Raw genomic sequence first — 9,435 nt, forward strand, 5'->3', positions numbered from 1 at the left:
TTATTCTATATAAAGTATCCATTCTACCCCCTCAGAAACTTTTTTTTTTTTTTTTGCTTTAAGATAAAGCAAAGGCCATATTCCTAAGATACACTTTGTGGAAATTATCTCAATACAAGATCCAAAGATTTCCATTATTTACTGTCCTTACTGAAAATCACCTGCATGTACCAGATGCAATTTTCTAAACTTCATCATTGATAAGCCTATTCCAAAGCAGAATTCTTCAGCAGTACAAAAGACACAGGCTGAAATAGTCCTCACAGTTATACTTTAAAGTAGATGTATTCAAAATATAAATATAATAATTCTCCAGACCATTATTTTTCCTAACGAAAAATAAACTCTAAATTAAAAAAAAAAATGGAAGTTTTCAAACCAATGATGTGTGCAGCCCATTCTCATGACACAGTCATTTAAACTTCTCATTCTGCATGAGAAAGTTTTATTTCTTCCCTTTGTCTTGCGGAATAATTTAGGTTCCCACCTTGGGCACGATTCACCAAGTAGAGTAAGACCACAGATAAAAGTGAGAAAGAAACACAGGCAATGAAGAAAACTTCTAAAAACAGATATCCCCACGCATCCAATATCATGCCAGCAATGATGGAAATGAATGCCAACCCAAGATTCTGAATGGACTGCATGAAGCCATATGCAGTTCCCAGTTGATGTTCGGGAACTACAAATGCCACCATTGGCCACAATGCACAGGCAGGCAATGAGTAGAGAGTCCCAGGAGACACATAGCAATCCAAGGGTTCCACAGCCTGAAGGCCAGCATCATATGGGAAGCAAGAGTGGTCACCACTGCACACAGAACCCAGATGATGTTCTTTCCTGTTTTATCCACTAGAAGCCCAAATACTGGGGACATGGGAGCTGATATTACATACACAATACTGTTAATAGCACTCGCTGCCTGGGAGGAAAAGCCAAATTTCTCTGTAAGAAAACTTGCCCAAGTCCAGTGAACGGGAACACAGCGACATAATAGCAGACACAGATGATGAATATGAGCCACAGGGGGAAGGAGAAGTCCTTCACATCAGTGAACTTGATAACTTCAGCTGTTTTTCCTTGTTCTTTATGAAGGATTCATTCTGCTCTCTGATCCGAGTAAGCAAGGGCCAAGGCACAGACTAGTGAAAGAAGACGTTATACCCCCGATCATAAGTGTGACCCCAAGGGTTGTGTGACCAGCAGAACCCAATGAAGCTTCAACCTTAGAATACAGCCATCCCATGGGGTTCATGTTTACTGTACTTCCATTTCTAGCCATGCTAATTTGGAGTCCAAACACCAAGGTTAATTCTTTGCCTTTAAACCAACTCACAGCATAGGTATTCTGGGCAACTGCTAAGGACTCCCCACCAATCCCAAACACAAACCTTCTAAATTTCATCAGCCAAAAAGCGTGAAATATTCCACCCAGAGCAAAAACAACCTGTCCAACGCAAACAAAGCAACTAAACATAACGGCGCCCCATCGTATTCCAGATACGCAGTCTATCAAAAAGCCACCAAAGAAACGCAAAACTATATTGGACCAAGAATACCAGGCATACAGCGTCATGAATTTCGTGGTATTCACCTGAATATCCCGTTTAACCTGAGTCTGAAGGGCAGCAGGATTATCATAGCAAAAACAGCTGCCGAAACCAAGGAAGCAACAGCACCAAAAGCTGGTGCGCCAGGCGACTGGGGTCGCAGAGGGCCGGCAGCGCCCCGGGGGCAGGGGGGAGGTAACTGGGGCGCCTCTGCTGGCCTCGTTGGGGCCGCCAGGCAGCGGCGCCCCTGCTTCCTCATCCTCCATCGGGCCAACGGGAGACCGAGAGATGACAGTGACTCCTGACAGTGTACTTTTGATACACAGAAATCTTTCATTTTAGTGAAGTTCAATTTATCTAATTTTGTTGCCTGTACTTCTGGTTTCATGCTTAAGAAACCATTGCCAAATCTAAGGTTGTGAGGGTTTGCCCCTGTATTTTCTTCTAAGAGTTTTACAGTTTTAGTTCTTTATTTATTTATTGAAATATAGTTGATGTACAATGTTGTGTTAGTTTTAGTTGTACAGCAAAGTGATTCAATTATATATATCTATTCTTTTTCAGATTCATTGTGTTAGATTATTACAAGATACTGAGTATAATTCTCTGTGCTGTACAGTAGGTCCTTATTGGTTATATATTTTTTATATATAGTATGTGTATACGTTAATCCAGAACTCCTAATTTATCCCTCTCCCCCTTCCCCTTTGGTAACCATAAGTTTGTTTTCTGTGCCTGAGTTATTACTCAGCCATAAAAAAGAATGAAATAATGCCATTTGTAGCAACATGGATGGACCTAGAGATTATCATACTGAGTGAAGTAAGGCAGAGAAAGACAAATATCATATGATATCGCTTATATGTGGAATCTTAAAAAATGATACAAGTGAACTTATTTATAGTTTCAGTTCTTAAATTTAAGTATTTGATCCACTTTGTGTTAATTTTTTGTATATTCTGAGTTAGAGGTTCAACCTTATTCTTTTGTATGTGGATATCCAGTTGTCCCAGCATCACTTATTGAAGAGACTATTTTTTCCCTATTGAATAGACTTGGTACCATTGTCAAAAACTATCAATATATGAATTTATTACTGGATTCCGTTGATTTATATGTCTGTCTTTATACCAGTACTGCCCTGTCTTGATTACTGTATCTTTGTAGTACGTTTGAAATCAGGAAGTATGAGTCCTCCAACTTTATTTCACATATAGCTTTTAATTAACGATTTATAACCACCAGACTTTCATTCTTTTTCTCCAGAGCATAAATTCTCAGAAACTGCTCTAACTATATTTTTCTTAGAATGTCTATTTCCTCAAATTCTCCAAGCCCTGATACATTGCACCTGCTAAACCGTTTCTTCCCACTGGTGTACCATCCCAGTTCACCACGGGTGAAAATAACAATTGCACTGTCTACTTCGATCCAGGTTTCTTAGAATCTAGTTTTATAATATTCTTCTGGCTCCTTCTGGTCCATGTTGAGTAGGTGGAGGGCAGGTAGGAGGACCTGGAGTTACCTGAGATCCACCACCAGTGATGGGGTTCTCATTGCTAGTCAGCCAGAGAATATTCAAATACCAAAACCTCATCTTCATATTTGCTTTCTCAGAGGCTGCTGGTACTAACTGAAGCAGACTCTGAGACAGACATTAGTGTGCAGGGAACTTATTAGGGGCCCAGTATTTGTGGGGGAAGGAAAGGAAGAGGCATTGGGCAGAGGCAGAAATTGGGCTGTGATGCAGTCTCCACGTAGCCTCAGCCAACTTCACGGGGAGCTCAGAAGCTGGGGAGGCCCTGCAGAGTTGCCCTGAGTTGGGGTGAGAGAGTCAGTAAACTTGTGTACGGACTAGTCATCTTATGGGCTTCTGTTAATGGGGGATGCAGCTGTCTTCAGCTGAAGGCAGTTCCTGGAGAGGGCTGAGAGTTGAGGAATCTGCCAGCAGCTCTTACAGCCACTGAGAAATAGGCCCTTCAGCCCTGAAGAGGGGATCTGAACGCTTATCACAGAGCCCACCATCAGAATCTGTCAACCAAGAAATATAATTCCAGTGATATGTCTGAGACAGTTACAGGCTTTTGGCATCCTCTTATTTTCCCACTGATATGAAAGAGGGGGTTGGAGAGCAGGAAGGCATTAGGCCCTGGAGGTAGTACAGGACCAAATGCAGGGGGATTGTAGAGAAGGCTGAAGCTGCTGAGGGGAGAGAAGACAGTTCTCTGATTCCATGATTGCATCCAGGATCTGCTTCCACTCAGTTGTGAAGAAATGGAAGCAGAAGGCTATATTTAATTTAATATAATTTTTAATTTTTTTGCCTTTACACAGCAGAAATTGATCTTCTCACAGTTCTGGAGGCCAGAAATCCAAAGTCAAGGTGTCACCAGGGCTGTTCTCCCTCCGAGGGCTCTAGGGGAAGATCCTTCCTTGCCTCTTCCAGCTACTGGTGGCCCCAGATATTCTTTGGCTTGTGGCTGTGTCACCATCTTCTGGCCTTCTCCTCTCTATTTTCTCCTCTTCTGTTTCCACTTCGATATGGTTTTCTTCTCATTGGTCTGATGTGTAGTCATTGCTCGGTCAGCCGTTAGGTTTTTTCAGAGGTAGTTTTCCATATGTAGCTGTAGACCTGGTGTATCCATGAGAGAAAGTGAGTTCAGGATCTTTCTACATTGCCACCTTGAACCAGAACTGCTGCATTTTATTGGAACTTAGCCGAGACCTTCTCTAACCCTGCAGCACCGGTGTGACTTCGCACGGTTTGTAAAGATTTCTTCACCTAAGTAAAGGAACTTTATTTTCAGAGGATTCTTGTTAGAGTGTCGTTTTGTTGGAGTTCACTGTTAGTGTCAATGACGTCAATTTATTGGTGTTGCATGTTGGGTTCTCCAGGATTCACGCTCTGAGACAGGGGTTATCGTTATGGTTGTGTATTAGGGAGTGTCCTTGGGGTGAGACCTATCGGCAGGGCTGGGCAGGTGAGGAGCCCAGCTAGATAGAGGCCCAGGCTGGCAGCCTCTGCTGACCCCTTGGGGAGCCCTGGAGCTGAAAGGGCCTGTCAGAGATGCCTCACATGGGGCCAGAGCTTCCAGTCCTTTATCCCTTGATTAGTCATTGTATGCAGGCTACTCCTGGAAGGGTGTGACTTTGGGTGAAGGGGTTCAGCATGGCCGAGGCAGAGGGAGTCCTGAGGAGGCTGCCAGGCAAGGCCACACGCTCCGACTTTCTCAGTGTCACGCGGCTCCTCAGCGTCAGGAATGTAGATTTTCTGACTCCTACTTAGGAGGTGTTTCCTCTCTCACCTCCTGTAACTGCACAGTGGGACCGGCACCAAGCTTGCCACTGTGTTTTCTGGGCCTTGTTCTTGGCGGCAGTGTTGAGCTGTGTGGACTTTTTGTGAGAGTAATATTTTTGAAAGACCTCAGGTGGCCTAGGTTTAGCAGAGTCAGCTCCAGGATTGGCCGAGGCAAAGCATTCCTCGAATGGATTCACTGCTAATTCACCAAGTTCCCGCGGACAATTTATAATAAATCTGAAGGGACACCGAACCAGCCGGCTTGCTTCCCATTTTTGTTCATTTCCAGGGTGGATACGGAGTTTGGCGTCTCCCTGGCTCTTTTTGCTGCCTGAATATGTCAGTCTTGAACTAAAAATAGCCTGCAGCTCACTGGGGTCGATGTGGGTTGACTAGAGCTCAACTTCTCAGCAACTCGGAGGAGGTTGGAGAGGAAGATGAAGGGGATCATTAAAGGAAAGAGATTTTATTTAGTGGTTAATATAGATGGCTTTGAGCTTTAGAAACTAAGAGTGATTGCTTCATGAAGTCTAGGTTAACAAAAAGGAGGTTATTTATCAACATTAGGAGAGCAAGGAATTGTTTTGCAGACGTGTAGGCACGATAGGAGAGAGGCAATGACTGATGGCTTAGGAGGCACTATGGAGGTAAAGCAAAGAGCGTAGTCCAGGAGTGGATACGGAGTCAGTCTCTGGGTGCTAGTTCTGATTCTGCTACTTACGAGCACATACCTTTGGGTCAAAGTCTTGCTCTCTCTTGGTTTTAGATTTTCCATCTTTAAAATGGGTCCAATTACATATGATTTGCCTTATTCCTTTGATGGTTACAAGGAGCAAATGAAATAATAGATGTAAAGGTGTGAAGTTCCATAGACAAAAGAATACATTTCTAGGGCTCTCTCACATGAATCTCAAGGCTTTGGGCAATTCTTGAGACTCTGGGATACATACGAAATGGATAGAGTTTGGAAGATCATAGATCTGGGAGGTCCTAATTACCTCAGGAAGCATGGTTTAGAGGAAGGAAACCGGTTTCCAGTTCCTCTTCTCTGGCTTCCAGGAGTCTTGATTCATCTGTTCTTTTGGAGGTTCTCTGGAAATTGAGACTTCACTGGGCCCTTATAGGTGGCTTTAGTCTGTTTGGCCCTGTCTCAACTGTCTTGGACAAAATGAGCTTCTCTTGGAGCAACTAAAAGTTCAGGAAATGAGTCAGAATGACTGATAGTATCTAGTGGTGCAAGATGATGCGGCTCTAACAAAAATATATTCTTTGTGTAGAAATTGAAGGTTTGAGAAAAAACGCACATCTCTTGTGAGAACTCAGTCAAGTAATAGTGAAATTTTGGAATGAATATTCTCTACAGATTCCTGATGAAGATACGTATGTGAGAAGACCATGATGTTTCATGGAAGACATAGCAGAAGCAGGACTCATCTGCTCTATTGACGTAACCTTCTGACTCATCTTACTGTGTCTAGTTTCCTCTGTTCCAGTTCATTCTTCACACTCTCGAAAGAGTTACCTCTGTAAATCTGCTTGTGCTGTTTTTCCTGCTTAACTCTGTTGCTTTCAAACTAAGGTCTAAATTCTTCAGCGTAGCATATGCTAGACTCTAGGGCAGGGATTTTGTTTGCCATGTGCCTACATTATCTAGGATAATTTCTAGCAAATAGTTAAATGCCCAATGAATATTTGTGTATGAATTAATAAAGAACATTCATGATTGGGCTTTAATCCACCTTTTCAGTTACCTCTCCTGTCCCCTCTTGCTCTACCTATTGGGGACAGGTGACTCGCTGTTCCCAAAATCAGTTTGCTTATTTCAATCCGTGTCTTTGAAATACTTTTCTTGCTGACTGGAATGATCCCCTTTATCACCTGTGGCTGAAAAATATTCTTTTGATTCTTTAATATTCAGCTCAGTTGTCACCACTTCTTTGATGACTTTGTTGACCCTCATGGTCTATGTTCCATTTGACTTTGTTCTGCAGTGGTCGCACTTCGAATGCTGTAAAGCAATTGTGTCCACGTCTGTGTCCCTCACAAGGTCTTATCTTGCTTATCTTTGTCAAGTTCCTGGGCATAATAGGTGGTTAATTAATGTGTGTTGAATGATCAAATGGATGTATTTTATGATGAACCAGTTAGCTTAGTGATAAGTGTACCATGTTCTCTCCATGGGCTATAACTAAGGAACTGGAATGAAAGACAGGTCAAACAGTAGGTACTGTGTTCAAATACTGTTTTGTTCTCAGGTTCCAAGATGAGAAATAGCAACATGTTTCACGGTCACAAACCTTATGGGCTCAACGGCTAATCACAGGTTTAAACTCTGGTGCTAATGAGGTTTGTTCTCCCCATGAAGTATCCTCTGTCATTTGAGAGAAAACTCTCTTCGGAGGGTACTGACTGTGCTACCAGGATGGCTCAGTATTTCACACATTCCCAGTAATAAGTCAGTACAATTTTTCTTTTACTCCTACTGGAGGAACAATTTAAAGTATTTGTATATTGGATGGCAGGACTTTGGGTAACAGACTAGATTTTGTGAGACAGCGACTCAAAATAACGTGATTTAGTGTCTGACACGGTACCTAATACAGTAATATATTCATTAACTATTATATCACCTTGGAAATAAATTCTTGTTTGGATCTTCATTGAAGAGGGATAGTTATGATCTATGGTAAAAATGGAGACATATTTCAAAGTTAAGCAAAGCCCTGGAGAAAGTTTTTCATTTCTCTTTCCCATGTTTCATATTTACTGGTCTTAAATAACTCTTTAGTTGGTTAGAGCCTTTTTAATGATAACCAGGACGCAGAATTAATTAATGACTTGTTAGCATTGTGAGAGCTGGGGACAAAACAGAATGTTCTGGATCCTCAGCCGTAGTGTATTATCATGCCCATTTTAAGGATCACATATCACCTGTGATGCCCCATCACCATATTTTGATTATTATGGGATATCTGGAATTTAAGACTCAGTCCTTTACTTTCTTACACCTCCCTGGTTAGCTATATAGTGAGAGTGTAGTTAATTTTTAGCTCTCTCAACACAGATTGTTCCAAATCTGTTCCACTGTCAGTTTTCCTAATCTAGTCTATGTCCTTGTATGCTGGTCTGGCTTATTTATATGTTGCAAGCTCTCTGTGCCAAAGGAATCCATCTCTGTGTCATCTGATCTACATAAAAGTCTTGTGAAGTGAATATTGTCCTTCCTATTTCATGGAAGGGAAAATGGGCTAAGAAGCATTTGCAAGACCATACTAGTATTCATTCATTCACCAACTGTTGAATGAGCTCAGTGCAAGACACTGAATTGATAGTTGCCAAACGGGGGTCTTTGCCCTCATGGAGCATATATTCTAGTGCATGTAAGTTATAGAGCCTTTGACTTCAAGACTGACACATGGCCAAGCACCCCAGACTGTAAGATTCTTGAAAATAGGGACCCTATTCAGGAACTATATCAATTCAATTACTGAATTGAATGGAATTCTGGCAACTAGGATTTATCCTTATCTGCTATCCCTTGTTTTCTCCTTAGTGGATGTTTAACAAGGTGAATACACATGTGTGGGTAGAACAAATGGCTAGCCAGTTCCTAAGCTGGTATCCTTTGATGACTTTTCTTTCCCCCAAATTCCCACCAGTGGTCACTTATCTGAAGGTACTGTCATTTCTGGCTTCCCCTAATAAGCTTCGAATGTATATGGTATGGGAAATGCATAATCTAGTAACTTAATACCTCAGTACAAATTAGTTTATTAGGTAAATAGCCTGTTTTGGCTAGAGGGGCCCAGGTCTGAAGCATATGCCAAGAAAGTAGAAGTCCAGGTAGGTTGTTCTGACTGAGACTTTTGTTTGTTTGTTTTTCTTCAAGTGAAGCTGGGTGTGGCCTAAGTAGGGTGAATCACAAGGCCTGGGGCAGTGAAGGTGAAGGTGTATATGGAAGTATAGACCAAGTGCTAAGGAGCTTCCGATGATATATGGGCAGTGTGTGAGACTGTGTGTGTGTGTGTCACAGTTTGCCTTAAGCACAGTTTGTATCCAGGAGTTGTCATGTGTAACTAAGACAACAGCGCCCAAGTGAAACTTGTGTTTCTCCTTGTATTTGGCTGCTGAAAGACTGTACAGTTTATTTAGTGCTTTCATTAATGGGACCCCGTTACAGTTCCTGGGTTAGGTTGGGTCAGCAATGCATCAGAAGGCCAGTGCTGTATATTACCAGCTAAGAGGATGCTCCCAGTCATGTATTACCATGACAGTAGCTTCTACTCCGTGGTGCCCATCTTTCACTTAAGGAAGAATTAAGGGAAGAAATGGCACAAATGGATGTTGTTGCTATAGATAAGGGGCTAGAGTAGCTTTGTGGTCTTAATTTAAAACCTTTTATAGAGAAGGGATACTCAGAGGCAGGAAGTAAGAGGTGTTCCACACAGCTAGCTAAACTAAATGGGAATGTGGTTCTTAATGACTCTTGAGACAATGCTGAGGACAATAACGGTTGTCATATTTTTGAAGAGCAGTGTGTAAATCCAGTAAAAGGAGAGAAGAGATTTCTCATTTTCCTGTTTTTGG

At 42.0% G+C, this 9,435-nt stretch overlaps 1 pseudogene across 1 annotated transcript; it reads right to left on the reverse strand.

Annotated features, from left to right (window-relative positions):
* Positions 1–350: 350 nt before the first annotated feature.
* On the reverse strand, positions 351–1,656 carry LOC309968119 (lysosomal dipeptide transporter MFSD1-like; annotated as a pseudogene). The gene is made up of 2 exons: positions 1,595–1,656; positions 351–1,469 (listed from the first exon to the last, which is right to left on the reverse strand). The product of its transcript is annotated as a lysosomal dipeptide transporter MFSD1-like (transcript).
* Between the last annotated feature and the right edge of the window lie 7,779 nt (positions 1,657–9,435).

The sequence above is a fragment of the Leucopleurus acutus genome, assembly GCF_964270905.1.
Source record: "Leucopleurus acutus genome assembly, chromosome: 11".
NCBI lineage: Eukaryota > Metazoa > Chordata > Mammalia > Artiodactyla > Delphinidae > Leucopleurus > Leucopleurus acutus.